This window comes from Ammospiza nelsoni, chromosome 11, assembly GCF_027579445.1.
Source record: "Ammospiza nelsoni isolate bAmmNel1 chromosome 11, bAmmNel1.pri, whole genome shotgun sequence".
NCBI lineage: Eukaryota > Metazoa > Chordata > Aves > Passeriformes > Passerellidae > Ammospiza > Ammospiza nelsoni.
In genome coordinates, this window is record NC_080643.1 from 134,584 (window position 1) to 150,017 (window position 15,434).

At 40.7% G+C, this 15,434-nt stretch overlaps 1 protein-coding gene across 1 annotated transcript in view; it reads right to left on the reverse strand.

Annotated features, from left to right (window-relative positions):
• Nucleotides 1-15,434, reverse strand: part of LOC132078221 (uncharacterized) — a 100,715-nt gene that overhangs the window by 9,062 nt on the left and 76,219 nt on the right. The window lies entirely within an intron of this gene.

The window sequence follows — 15,434 nt, forward strand, 5'->3', positions numbered from 1 at the left end:
GGATAAATTTGCACATATTTTTCCCTAGAATTGGATTTTTTGCAATTCACTTTCCTAAATGCTCCTTGCTGTCCATCAAAGAAAATTGTTAATTTATTAATCTATATCTGGCCTACGAGGACACTAGAGGTTGCTGAAAACAATTCGGGAGTTTACCCCTGCTATAAATAAAAGATGGAATATGCAAATTGTCAGAGAAGTCAGCTGAGTGAGGGAGTTTTATAGGTAGATCATGTAAATCAGGTGACTTGCAAGTAGGAGAAAACCATGCAGTGAAAAAGCATTCAGAGAATAGATACAGAAAAAGGAGTGTTGAATCAATGATGTGAAGCAGAAGATAATAAATGAATTTGAAGAAAATAGGAGATAAGCAAGATTACCAGCTTGGTTTCATGCAGGCCATAATGGGAAAACATGACTATTACTAAATCTGAAAGTGAAGAGGGTACAGTAACCATCAGAAAAGGTACTAGGGTCTGGGTAACTTCTCTGTCTGAACAAAAAGAAAAAAAGGGACAGCTAAATAAAAATCCTAGACATGAAAATTGTTCTGCAAAACCAAGTCACAATTCCCTTGTAGCATTCAGAAATAGTCTAAATTTTGTTTTAAGTTATAGTTTGTATTTGATGGAGTTATTGCCGAAGAGATTAGCAAATCCTTTCAGTTCAGAGACATTTAAATTTAGCAGCAGGAAAAAGAAGTTTGTTGAGTGTGGAATCCACCCCTGCTGCTCCAAAACAATCAGAAACAGGAAAAAGTAATCAAAAGGGAGTTTTAATGAGTTATAGAGCTATTGTTTACTGGGGAGGGCTGAAAGCCTGAAGCCCAAGCCTGGAGGACCTCTGTGACCCTGCACTGCCTCTCGGTGGCAAAATATTTGCTTGAAATTACGTCAAAACAACACAATGTGTGTGTCTGAAGGCCAAGGGGGTGGGGGGAGCGCTGAGAAAAATAGTGGAAATTCCCTGAGTCTCTGAACGTACTGACGGCTTTCCCTGAAAAACAAGGCAATAAACAGCAGCTGTATTTGTACATTCAAGCAATGTACCACAGGCAGTATCTCTTTTGGCTGTACCAAACCAAAGGCTTGCCTTGTCAGACAGCCTGAGAAACAGCTGTGCCCCTCTTTGCTCCACAGCTGCTGAACAGGCATGGGCTGTGGGGCTGATGGTCCCAGGCACAATCCTGAAGGGCCAGGTGCCCGCAGGGCGTGAACTGCCAGGGTGTGTGCAAGGCCCAGGACCCTCTGTAGCCGGGGTAAAGCAATACTGCTGTGGTCTCCTGAGCCTGCCAAAGTCAAAGCTCCACAGGGGAATCTGGAAGCTCTTCTGGAGAGGGGCTGAAAATGGGAAGCTAATTTTTCCAAGGAAATATTTATATAGAAGTGCTGGGGTTTTGAGGGAGGAGACTTCTGTTGCTTTCCCAGAGCCCTCCCCCAGGTAAAAAAGCACGAAATTAAGTAAGTGCACAAAGGCAACTGCAGTGCTTGCCAGCAGTTCTTATTCAGTAGCACATGTCTGAGAGTAGCACCTACCCAGTCAAGGAAAGACGGTGTACCTCTCTGCCTGTCTCTATTGACTTCTTGGATGGAAAAATCTCTGCCTAAATCTTTGTGTCTTGCATTTAATGCAAGTCAGGCACCATGGAATTGGTATAGACCCCTCCAGCTCTCCCAAAAGCATCCAAGTAAGAGGAAGACAACCAGAATGAAAATAGGCAAAAAGATGCAATGTTTCCCATGGAAAATGGACGTATTAAAATGAACCGCAGACCTTCACCTCAAGAAACAGCAATGAGGTCTGTGAGCTCTGCTCAGACAGCCGTCAGTGATAGCAAAGAGTCTTGAGTTAGGTAAAATAACAGATGACCTGTTCAGCCACATACTACATAATCCAAAGAATTTGTCTACCCATCCATCACAGTAATACTCCCAACAGAACAAACTGAGCAGGGTATAAGCCAGATCGTTGGCAAAAGTACAATATGTATGATGGTCACGAGCTAGCTGGCCCATCTAGGCATTCCTCTCCTGTGTTTTACAAACTGCCTAATTCCATTCAGCGGCACCATGCACAATTATGTAGCATCCCAAGAGATTCCCCTGGCAGCTGGAAGAAACACATTTTGCAATGTGGAGCTAGACAGGAAGCAACTCACAGCAGCTTCCAGGTTAACAGTCCCCATGAAAATTTTGGTTCTTCCAACACCCTACTAAAAGAAGGCTTTCCCTCTGTATAGCACATGCCGGCCAGCATGATGTCACCGACAACACTTAAATTTTGTCATTTTTGGCGCAGGCAATCACCTGAAGACAGATGACAGTTATGTCCCCTACAGGGAACAATATTTAAGACAGTACTCAGTGTTTAATACGGATTGAAAGTGCTGTTGACAAACTGTCAAACCGGACCAAATATTTTTATTTCACCAACACCTACTACACTATCAACAGGTTTGTTAAGCCCCCAGATTTTATTTCATTTTCACCTTTGTTAAAATGCAAAATAGCCATATTTTATCTGCACAAGGTCCCATGTGGTCATATGGCTATCCAGGGAAATGTAAAACAATAGCTTTGTCTAGAGTTGTGTCATTTTCTTTTCACTCATATCACTCCACCAAGAAGCTGAAGTATTTTAATTAGATATAATATGTAAATTCAAGTAAGAATTTAAAAGCAGAATTTAAAAAACCCATAAAGAGACTTTTTAAGTGGCCTCTAAAATGCAGATTCTTATTTTTTTGCAAGGTAAATTAAAGATTTTTAGTCCTTTAACATCCACAGAACCTACAGCTGCCACTACAGCTGTAAGACAGCATTTCTGCAGCACAGAATGGAACACAATTGAAGCATTCAAGCCCACTAACTGCATCTGAAAATTTCACACATACTCAATAAGATATGCTTGTACATTGACATACTGGTTTTCTAGAATGTGTGGTCATGAGCAGTACTTAAGACCTAATAAGGTCTTACACTGATAGAATTAGCATGTCTAATTATAGTTGCATTTGGTATATCTATGTCATATATATAGTCATATATATTAATAAAAAGCTCACCTCGATGTTGTACATGTGTTTAATAAGAACCAAGGTGTTTGCTATAAGACACTCTGTTACAATTGTAATCTACAGTAACTGCAATATAAGTGAGCCAATACTACACAGTTTTTCAGCTTTTACCATGCTGAAAACTTTAGGTTAAAATTTTGAATTCAGAATCAGATTGTGGATTTGCACAGACCTACCAGTACGTGTAAGAACATTGTGTTTTCACACATACAGCAGACGCCTAGCTACAATCATTCTGAATATTTTTTGTCACTTATTCTTCAAACTCACAAGTTCTCACAAGCACTTGTTCCGCTGTCAATCTGAAAAGTGCCAGCAGGTCTCAAAATGTTACTTACAATTTAAATGCAAGAAATCAGTTTGACTTTTGGAGCAGGCAGGGGGGCAGGAATATATATATATATTCCTGTATATATAAAATAAAAAAATATAAATATAGTATCTATTATATATATATATATATATATTTTTTTTTTTTTTTTTTAAGTCAGCAGCAAAATAAAATTTACTTTCTTGATGAAGAAAAAGATGTTTTGCCATGTCTTATATCTGTTAACAAAACTGGATGTGGGAAAAAAAGACTTACAGTAATAGCCACAACTACCCCCACTTTCCTCACTGCTCACTCTCTCTCCTGCAATTGTGTAAAGCAAGGAAGTAAAAAGCTGGTAGAGACAGAAAAACATGTTTTTCTTTGAAAGTCCATCTGCAGAAATATTTATCAGCTGTTGGCAAAATGCATACAAAATAATATTCTCTTTTTAAAAGCCAGGAGAAAATAGGTGCTTTTTTCACTGAAAAATGGATGACATTTGAAGTCCCTGTTGTTGGAAAATGAAAAACATGCTTTTCATTTGCTGATTTTGTGGAGATTTTTACTGCTCTCTAAAAGTTGATTAGGTCTTTGGCCACTTAGATATGCAGTATTATCCAGTGTATTTTTGCCCCTTGGTCAGTCAAAATCTTCCTTTTTCATGAATCAATATCACCAAAGCTAACCATAGAGAAAATAATTTTAAAACCCACTTATTTATCCAGGTGCTGTAAATAAAGGCTAGATAATCAGGCAAGGGTGGGTACATAGGAAGAGACGTGCTGTGTGCACACCATTCACAGTAACAGCAGCAACAGGAGCCCTGGCAGATTGCCCCCAGAAAGGTCCTGGTTTTGGAGGGCAAAGGAACCCCAGTGGAGGAGGTCTCTGTAGAATACTCCAGACACACAGTTCAATCAAAGCAAACCTTTCCCTTGTTTAATGTAAGAAGTCTGGCAAGTCTCAGGGTCCAGGATGGTCTTGTGAATTAGGAGCAAAATCCTTTCACAGTTCACATTGACCTCTAGAAACAGACCTCTTGCTTCCCAGCCCCTCTGGCTCCCTTCTCTTCTCAGCTTACAGAAGGGAGAGTTCCTCTCAAAAGAAACACACTTGTTTTCAGAGTCCTTCCATACCAGTGCTCAAGAGGATCTGCAAAAATGGATTTAAACTCTTCTCCCACTACGAGGTGCCCAAGGAAGGGAAAAAAATGCTAGAACAAATTCTTTTTCCTAATTTCCCCCCATCATTTTCTCAGTTCCCACTATGTTGAAACCACCGACCTTCACAAGACTTTGAAGAACCCTTCATTATGACAGGAAGGACACTTAGAAAATATGCAGAACTGCAAAAAAAGTCACAGAACTAGCATGACTTGAATTCTAATTAAGTGAAAAGGTATGCAGAGCAAAACAAGAAATTGTTTTTAAACAATTAAAACTCTGTATCTCTGTTTTAAGGATAGGAAATAATCAGCTATAATTACCCCTGTACAAAATGGTTTTATCACTATTGTCTTAACTAAGGAATACAAAAATCATGGAAAGTGTATGCTACTGACACGACTAAGCAAAAATAGAGATGTCCTGGAGTGATGGAAACTCAGGAAAAATATTTTCTAGCTTCCTGGAAGAAAAAAATCCAACATCCAGATTTTAGGAAAGCAATATACTTTTATCCACATTGAGAGTATATAAGCTAATGCCTCTGTAACTTTGAGCAAACAGTCTGAAAAATGGTGCAGGCTAAGAAACTGTGGAAGACTCCTGGTTACAGGAGAACGGATAGAGACAGTGATGACATGAAGACAGTGATTCTGTCCTCATGAATCAAAACACTTAAGAAAATTAAATAGTTTTAAATATTGTCACCTGATTAAATTTTGTCCCTTTTTCTCTGCTTGGATCAGAAGTGGACTCTAGGAGCTCTGACCCAGCTTTAAAACTTCATAAATGCTACCACCCAGCATATACACTTGTTGTGTGTCTTGTCACTTCAGTCCTCCACATTAAAATTCCTTCCGCTGAACTTTGTTACTCTCCTTTTGATGCTCATCACTGAAAATCAAAGCCTGGGATTGGCATGTAGACCAGAGAGGAGGAATCAGTACAGGAGAAACTGCAGTATGAGTCCATTCTTTATCAGACATAGGGAATTCAGAAAGTTTTTTGTTTACAGCCCAGCTACAGGCAAGATCTTAAAATCAGACTTCACACTATGTTCCACTTGAAAGAAAACCATGGATGACACAAATTTATGAGAAGGCAAGCTTCATTCGTTCCAGGGCTCAATGCTTTTGAAAGAAAGTACTGCTACAAAATGGGCAGAAGATATTCTTGCTCTGCTTTGACAGAGTGGTTGTACAAACACTTTCTTGTGGCTGTGTGCACATTCTTCTCCTAGTGATGTCTAAAAATGTTCCAGATATATAAATGGGGACTGATTCATTCAGGAACAGTGTTTATTTGGCAGTTCTGCCTGGAGGACATCAAAGAAGTGCTCCAAAGTAGGCTGCTCGGATACCTTCCACAGAGAAATTTCAGTGAAATGAAACCTAATGTCAAAATTAGGAATAAAAGGGATCTTTACACCCTTAAACAGCTGTAATTACTTAGAAATGCTTGCTAGAGGCAAAGCCATGCCAGACAGAACAGAGAGATTTCAGTTTTGATGCTCCACATGAGGAGCATTTCTGAGTGCATTGGTTCCACGAGGCTTTCACGCATCCTGTGTTGCTTATTCACCAAATTACAATCGGTATTAGTGGAGTTTCTCACCATCCATACCAGTGCCTGAGAGCATGCTCAAAAAGTTAATTGCCTGGCTCAGTGAGAAGTAAGTCAGAACTGCAGGAGTTCCTCACATCTTTCCTCACGTGCACTTCCACTTGGAGCACATTGACTTGCACTGCAGCCAGGACATGGAATAACACCCTGGAACCACTTGGCCTACTCTAGACATAGTAGAATAGAAAAAATGGTCTTGGTTACCTATGAGAGAGACTGAAGAAACAAGGAGGGAGGTGCTCAAAATAGGAAATGTTGGGCATTTCACAACTTTTTAATCTCAAATAAGGATCCCAGCATAAATGGCCCCAAAGGATAGATAGACAAGCAGTTTATCCCACAGTCCAGGCCACTGTGAAAAATGTTTCCATATTCTGATCACACCACTTTTGTATTACCTCTCCTCATGCAGCATAACATCACCTTTTAAGAGCTAGGTTTAAGTTTTTTCCTCCAAAGAACAAAGAAACACCCATGAACTGGGAAGACCATAGTAGCAAGCTTGTGTCTCATTACATTCTTCTTGCATTTATGACGAGGCTAAAGCAAGAAGAGTTACATACAGCTTGTAGTTAGCTTAAAACATACTGGTTTCTCCCCTAGTTTGGTGACAGAACTGAAGGAGAGCTTGTCTGCCTTATGACCCAGATCAGTCAGCTTATCAAGATAAATTGCTTCTCTTGGCAAACTGCTTCTCCCTTTAAAATTCACTTGCGGTGAAAGGACAGGCTTCTGTGTGTATGAAAATCACTAGAAACAATAAGAAACCCTTCTGTAAGGCATCTCTATTCACTACTGGCAATTCAGGTGGCTTGGATTACAGCAGGCATGAGCCACTATTACATAACAACTTCCCCTGTTACCTGCTGATTACCGGGGTAGAGTCATAGGCAAAATAATTAGTCTAGATTTTGAAGGCAGCCACTCTAGGATTAACAGCATAGCTTGCTGGCAGGAAATCAGACAGTTTGATGGGAATCCTCCATTGTAGCACTCTACTGTCAGGAAGTATTTGGTGAGAAAGTAGCTGAATGCAAAGAAAAGGGTGACTTCTGAATGTTGCTATATCCTACTGCTCTATCCTTAAGCCTAACACCAGGAAAATTACTCAGACATCCAAATTGCTCAGCTTTATGGGTGGAGCTTGCAGGGGCTTTGCATTTGCTGTGAAAAGATGATCATGTAGGTAGAATTTATGTCCAAACCCAATAATAAGAACAAAGATTTCTCACAGTTTATGATTTTCATCTACTGTGTTTGTTTTTATGCTCTGAAGTGCACTTTAACCACCTATCAGATACAGCTGATCAGCAGGCTCTTTTAAAAGTATCCACCAAATCAGAGCTTGAGGGTAAAATTTTTGACACTGTCTATGAATGCAGAATTACAGAAGGTTATATTAATTTCAGCTATGCTTCACCGGCTCTGCTAGTAACAAGCCTTCAGTGATGCAAACTGCAAACTATAAGCCTGAACGTAGTTTTCTCCAGGACTACAATGGACTGCATTCAAGCTGCAGTGATTTGCTGAAAGCTCCACTTCTGACTACTAAAGGAGGCTTGATCATAACAGGGAAACTACTCAAAGAGCAAAGCACGAGATATCAATATTTTTTGTACTACTTGTACTGTCATTAAAAACTTGAAAAAAGAGAGTGGCAATGTCGCCGTGTTCAGTAACCTCTCCAATGCAAAGTCAGAGGGGCAATATTACAAATTTATGTTCCAGAGATTGGTGGCACAAGATCAATATTTAATCATGAAGATGAAAAGTGTTTACAAATGCTTCCAGTGGATAGGATTATCATATGCTACTTAACATCCAGACTATTTAAAGAGGCAGCAATGTAGGCACAGAGAGGTGGGAGCAGTGGTGCATAGAGAGGCACTTTCCAAGCTTTCAGTGTAGGTTATGGCTTGAATTATGAACTCCCTCTATATCTGTTATGGCACCCCAATAGTTAATATGAGTCTTTGTCTACGGGTTGCTTCGGAGACGGTTCCTGTATCTCAGGAAGCAGAGAGAAGAGAAGTTTCCTGTTTTGAAGAAGGTTTAAGAACTACTTTCCTCCAATCAGGCAGCAGATGCCTGGGCAGGAAATGGAGAATGCAGCTGCCAACCCCCCTCTGGGTCAGTGGTTGTACTAATCAATGCAGCCAAGGTCTACCACAGCCAAAAAAGGCCCTAGTGATAAGTAGGTTGCACAGTAAAAGTGAGGATTTGTGGTGGAAGGTGCCTGGACTGAGACTTTCACTGGCATGAGACCAAAACAAATCCAAATACTGAGAGGAAATGGGTGTTTGTCTTCCTCCCTATATGTAGCTCTCATACAACAGATTGCACCGAGTACATAGCCATGATAAAATGAGGGGTGTAATTATCGTTGTGGTTCAAAACAATGCTCAGAGTAACCATCATTGCTGTAACTTTTTCTCTCATTGATGACCCACTGCTGTTGCATTTATCGGGGGTTATCAAAAGCATGGTCCCATCACACACAGGAAACCAGTCAAAATTTCTCCAGCTGGGTGAGGTTTTTTTTCCTCCCCTTTTTGAAATGAAATTTAGCAAGAGTGTTTACTGACTTCAAGAACTGAAATTCAGCTCTTGAAGGTCCCCAGTGCTGATGAGTTTCTTTAAGCCAAGTCTCAGCCTTTTGACTTGGTGACCAATTTTTATTTCACTGACATCAAATTTACACCTGTGTAACATTTGACCCTCAATGGTACTGCTCCTCACTTATGCTTGGTTATTTTGAGTGACGTCTGAAGCACCTGTCTGCCATCCTTCAGCTCACAGGTCACAATTCGATTCTTTTGATGCTATTTCCTCTCATGCTTTGTATAACGGACAGCATCTGCAAGGATGTGAAAGTCTGGAGAAAAACAAGTAACTGCAGTAGGCCAGTCCATCAAAATGTACTTTCAGCTACTCCTCTGTTTGTTGCCAGTAGAGCTGTGTTGACATTTTCCAAATACAGGCACCAAGTGCTTTGGACTGCAGAACTGTCACATGCCTTTGAGTAAAGATAGACTTGTTTCTGGACGCATCCTTGCCCAAGCAAAGTTACATTAAATGAAGTCATACCTGGGTAAGACATTGGCAAAAACTAATCCAGGACATGAGAATCAGGTATCTGGGCAGTTGAGTGGCAAAGAAAATTTCCATGGCAATGAGCAATGAGTAGACGCAAATGTGGCATTTTTCAGATTTTGCACAATTGGCTACAAATCTTCTTTTCTTACAATTATACTAAGAAGTAAAAAGCTCATAAACTTGATGCATTAGAGGAACCTCAATGGCACTGTGAGACTGAATGGAAACACGTAAATCTCCATCCTGAGAGGACTGGTGCTCTTACTAGAGGCTCTGTACTGAAAATGATGAGTGAAGCAATCAGATCTTCATTTGATCAAGTGAGAGTCAAAGATATATTTGGAGTATTTCAGAATTGTATTCCTTTGTAAGGAATAAAAACACAGACTAGTTTTCCAGGAACTGATGCCACTATCCTTGTAGCCTCTCTCTCCTACAGCATGCTGGGGTCTGTACACATCAACCATCTTTCAAAACTAGTATCTCTCGTAGTCTGAAATGAGCTCTCTTAACTATGTAATGGACAGCATGTCTGCAGTGTTAGTCATTAATAACTGGTAAAAGTAATCCCTTCTCTTTTATTGTGAAATAGTGCTGTGAAAAAATGTATGCTGCGAAGTAACAAACTGCTTGTATGGGACAGAATACTAATCATGTAGCTATAACTTTCCCATACTTCTTTTCCTCTCCACTTCCTTTGTGTTTTTCTTCATTCAGCTTATCTTGCCTTTAATGAGGATGTAAAATCAGGGGCCAAAGCTATTGTGGTTACGGACAGTATAGTCAGAGGGAGAGAGGCAGATAAACTTTCACAGGTATTGCCCTGGGAAGTTTTGAGAAAATTCAGAGAAAGAATTAAAGTAATCCCTTACCTTTGCCGCTGGTGTTTTGAACATGTTAATTACTTGTAAGATGTTTAAAAGAAAAATGTTGTTCCTAATTAACCAATGATGTGAGGGGTGTTGATTGAGGACCAATCAGGTCCAGCTTTATCAGAAGAGTCTATAAAAAGAAATTGATGTCTAATAAACTCAGCATTTTACCTTCTGAGGCCTTAGAGTCTATATGTCGCTTTATTCACCCATCTCAATACAACAGCGACAGGCTATGACATATATACAACACATTCTTTGCAATCAGTTTTGATGTAAAGAAGAACACAAATGTAGAGTGAAGGCAGCAAGCAAACTGTTTGTCATAAAAGGTGTATTGGTGCTCAAAAATAGGAAAAATTACCATTACATGCCAGGAAGTATTGTGCTGAATTGTGCTGAGATGAGCAGCTAATGCTGTAAAATTTTGATATGAACAAGCTTTGCCTTCAGACACTTATGTTTTAGCCAGGCAATATGGGCTCCTGCAGGGTGAAGGATTTCATCTCAGTCTCCAATGGACATGACAACATTTGTTTTCATTTCTGTCTTTCAAAGAAATTTTCACCAATAATCTTTGAGATCTCATCTGAGTGATGGACCTTCAACTTCCTTCTCTATCAAGAACTCTCAAGAGAATATTCACTTCTCACTGAAGAAACTTGGAGTACCACAGAACTACAAACGTAAGACACATCCTGCCAAGGCAACTCCAATTCTAATACAGCACATCTCTTGTGGTTCGCCAGGCCACTGAGGAGTACTGACTGGTCAGGACTCTCACTACAGCACTCCCTACTATTCTGTCTCTGAGCCTGACTTGGTGTCAGTCAGCCTTTTGAGGAGAGAGGAAAAAGAAACCAAGAAAGTCTGAGAGATGACATGCCAAGTCACTGAAGGATATAAAGTTCCACAGACACAGGTAGCAATGACTTCTGGCTCCAGTGCCACATCACAGAAAAGATAAATAACTGAAAAGTGTTTACCTATCAGTATTTACTGTATTTACCTATTACTATGCTCAGCTCATCACAGCTGCCCATATTTTACATTTAAATTTATCTGACATACCAAGGAATGCTTGTGGTTATTAAAATTTTTTCATCCTGCTTTAGTAAATTATTTCACTTTTTGTAACATGCAGCACCACTTTACTGCAATAATTGTAATGCTTTTGTAGAATAACGTTAAAGTAGGCTTGATTGGCATGAATCCCTGCCAATATAACAATTTTTCCCAACACATTCAGCCTTTCAGATGTCCCAAGCACACTTACAAAGAGAAACACTAGGGATTAGCTACCCTATGTACCCTGTGCTACAGATCTACGCTCTTGGGTTTGCCAGGTCACCAAGAGAGATGTGTTGTTGAACCACTTCTCTGTGTCTTGTGGTTTCTTGGGGGGCATACTACCAGCTAGAATGTACCAGGTAATATCAAAATAACATGAAAATAGGTGATTTTTCAGGCAACTAAGACCAGATGCATATAAAGATTTATAAAGCAATGTTGGTTTCTGAAATTCTGCCTACTAGGAACTAAGTTTAGCCCAATGTCATTTTGAGGTCAAATGCACCCTCTTCCCTCACCCCCAGTATTGTTAGTTCAATGCCAGAAAATTTCTTTTAGTAAGGCCACTGACACAGAAATAGTGATAAAGTAACTCCAAACCCCAAAAATCCAAACCTATAAACCATAAAGAAAAAGAGACAGAAGGGTCAAAGGTCATGAAAAATGCCCTGAAACACTGCTTATAAAGAAGCAGACCTCATCTTGGCAAACACCTCTGTGGAATAACATAAAGAGGCTTAAAAATAACAATTAGGATGCTTAGGTAGTATATTATGATAGACAGACTCTATAGAGCTCCATTAAAATGGCAAAAAGAGTGCTAGCTTATGTTACAATGATAAAAAAATGAGACTCCAGCATGCTAGATAGCTTTGATCTAACAGGGCACTCAAGCATATGGAGTAACCCTACTTAAAACAGATTATATGTACTTGATTACCTTTAAACATGTACTTAAAACAGCTGCTGGATGGGGACCTATAAACCTAGAACATTCATCTGAGTTTTAAATTCATAAAACTTGTCAAATGGGTAGTTCGGTTATGTTAATCCCTATTATATTATGTAATCCTTTGTTAAAAGACATATCAGTATTAAAAGTTAGTAAAAATTATTTTTAAAATATATGCTTCATTTATTGCTATAGATGACTTAAGAAATTAGATGTGTCAATTCCACCTCCCATCAATTAAGTCATGGGTTCTCCCTGGGGAAAATGATTTTTCTGTTCTGAACTCTGCTTACTTCAAGGAATGTGTTATGTGGTGTGGACTCCACCCTTTAAAACCTTAATTGCAGGATATGCTTGCAAAAGCAGAGATTCCTCTTCTGGCTGCTGAAACTTGATTTGACCCTTAAGCATCTCCTGAACATGTTCACATGCATTCACCTTCCCATTCTTCCATTTATAATACAGATCATTCCCCATTATTTTTCAAGAGGATTACAGAGTAAACAGATAAATTTCAAGCCATTATTTTATGGTTCTTACTTGCCTTTAACTACAAAATTCTCACAACATTTCATCATTTCAGTACAGGAAATTGCACCCTGGATTGTCTTTTAGGCTAATAATAAAAAGAATATAAGGCTTTTGCTTACTAAGTGCACTTTAGTTGCACAGATTTTCGGGAGTTTTCCCTGTTGAATCCAAATTGTAGTCTAATTGCCCATGCAACAGTTCTCGGAGCCCAAAATTTGTCTGAACTGCTCAAGAACACATTCCTTGGTGAAGAGTACAATATCTTGTGGCAATGTATTGGTTACATTTTTAACCACCACAAATCAGTTCAAAATTCAAACCAATCAGATCTGACAAAAGAAAGGAGTCTTGGAGGTACCCTGGCACCATGCTCTTCCCATTAGGAAGCAGATTTGAGCACAGGCAGTCAGAAACTTGTGAGAAGCACTCAGCCTGTACAGAGCTAGGTCCCAAAATTAACCTCGGGCAATGTCTGCTCCTTAGCCAGGCTTTGAGCTAATGGCGTGATGTTAGGAACAGGAGTTCCTAACTCCCGACAAGTTCTCGTTGTCGTTAAGTATAGGGTTCTGCTGGAGTGTTCAGCCACTTCCACAGAAAAATGAAATTTTTCACGAATCAATTGTTTGGCTCAAAACCTGTGAAGTATCATGGTTCTTTGTCCTACAGTAGATCAAAAAAGATTTTGTGTGAAGGGCAACTATAGAAATACTATATTAATTACAACACCATCTAGTCTAATTGCAACATCTCTTTTACCACGGCTTTGTTTAGATAGTAACATATTTAACCATTCTTCCACTATGTATTTAGGTATGAGGAAACTTTGTAGTCTAGACTATGTTTTTCAGTTTATTTGGAAATAACCCCAACTTCTGCAGCAAATATTCTCAATTCTTCTGTGAAAACTTGTTTCTTGCCTTCCTGCTGCCCCTTTCCCTACTGTTTTTTTTTTTGTTTTTATTGTTTTTTTTTTTTTGCAGCTGTTTAACCAAAATGTTATTCTCCTGGAAAACATATTCAAGGAATTTTTCCCAAATCACTCTTACTGTGCTTGATTTTTTAAAATTGTGCATTCTTTTTCCATTGTGTCCCATAAACTTTTTCCCAGCATTTACAAGATCTTAAATCTGTATTCTTGAAGTTATTTTACATGCTGCTTTGTATTGACATCTTATTTATTTTGCTTGACACAGACATCAAGGCTGCAGGTGGCAAGAATAAAATCAGGGATCAATACATGAAGATGGGAGAAGCTTGCATGACAGCTGGTCATAGGTGGACCAGGGAAACCCATTTTGTTCCCTTCACCAGGGCACAGACCAGACACATTATGCTGTGAGGGACTATATAGGCCTTTATGTCAGTCAGAGTAGTAAGGAAAGAGCTGCTACTGTGAATTTATCCACCTCCAAAACCATACAGCATTGCAAATGCATACTTAGAGCCGTAGTGAGACAACCAGGGTCCTCTAGAGAATCAAATTCAGCATTCTTGGATACCAGCCTCAGTGGGAGTCACTCAAGCCCATGCAAAGAATTCCCATTTCTGCTTCCCGTTCCCATTTCCCATTTCTGCTTGCTTTCTCTCTTGAGAGGTCTGTGCGCTACAGTGCAAGGCACCCTGCACCCCATCAGTCACAATGAGAAAAAGGTCAAGAAAAAGAAAGGTCAAGAAAAGAGCTTTTCTGTACTACAGAGCACCTGCCAGCAGGATGATGTTAGTTATTAGGCTCTTTGCAAAAACACAACAGCATTTAAAATTAAGTTTCTCTGGATAGTGTTAGCAATTGTCATGGTTCCTGGGGGATTCAATATGTCAAAGTAAGAACTGACAGCTTCATATCCCTACTTGGACACTGGGCAAGTATAATGTGGTACTTCTCCCCACTTCTCTCTCTGCTGGCTTGCCGAACTCTGGGCTGGAATGGTCCGTCCCAGACTAGGGAAGCGAATCTCGAGGTCAGCTTCAGCCCTCCTGAGATTTCTTAGCCTGGGGGTGGGGGGGGGCGGAATCTGCCAAATTGTGCTTACTTGCGTGAGCAATACCAGCCCCACAGGGAAACGTAGCAAGGCGATATAATGCCTCCACTGAGAGGAAGAGGGCAATCCAATTTTGTTTGGGTGTTAGTGCTGCTACCAGCCCGAAAACTAGGTGCCTGCGTTAACTTCGTTGAGCCAGATGGCCCTGCAGGGATGCTCCTGGTTAGGGAAAAACGCCTGGGGCTGGGCTGGGGCCTCCCCGAACCTCGTTCTCTGGAGGGTCCTAGGCTGGGGCCGTCGTGGTTCTCAGGGGAATGGAGTGGGTGGGTGTGTGAATGAATAGATTGAGGGGGATGGATGGAAGGGGGGAAATTATGGAGAGAAAGGACGACTGGGCAGGAAGAAAAGGATGGAGAAGGAAAAAGATGTAAGGAGAGGGGGGAGATGCAGGCGACACGGAGAGAGTAGAGAAAGCGGGAGAGGGGATGGAGAAGGGGCTGAAAGGGACCATGTAGAGCGCAAAGCGGGACCAAGGGCGGTGGAAAGGGAGTGGGGACACGAAGGGAGGGGGGGCACGCGAAAAGGAGGCCGGAGGACCCCGCCGCGCCTTTAAATATTCGCGCGCTTGGGCATCCGTGCCGCATCCATGTCCTCCACTCCCCACGGGGACCCCCGGACTCGCCCCGCGGCGGGCGCTGCCTGCACGCAGTCGGTCGTGCCCCGCCCGGTCCGGCTCCGCGCGCCGCCGGCCGTGCGGG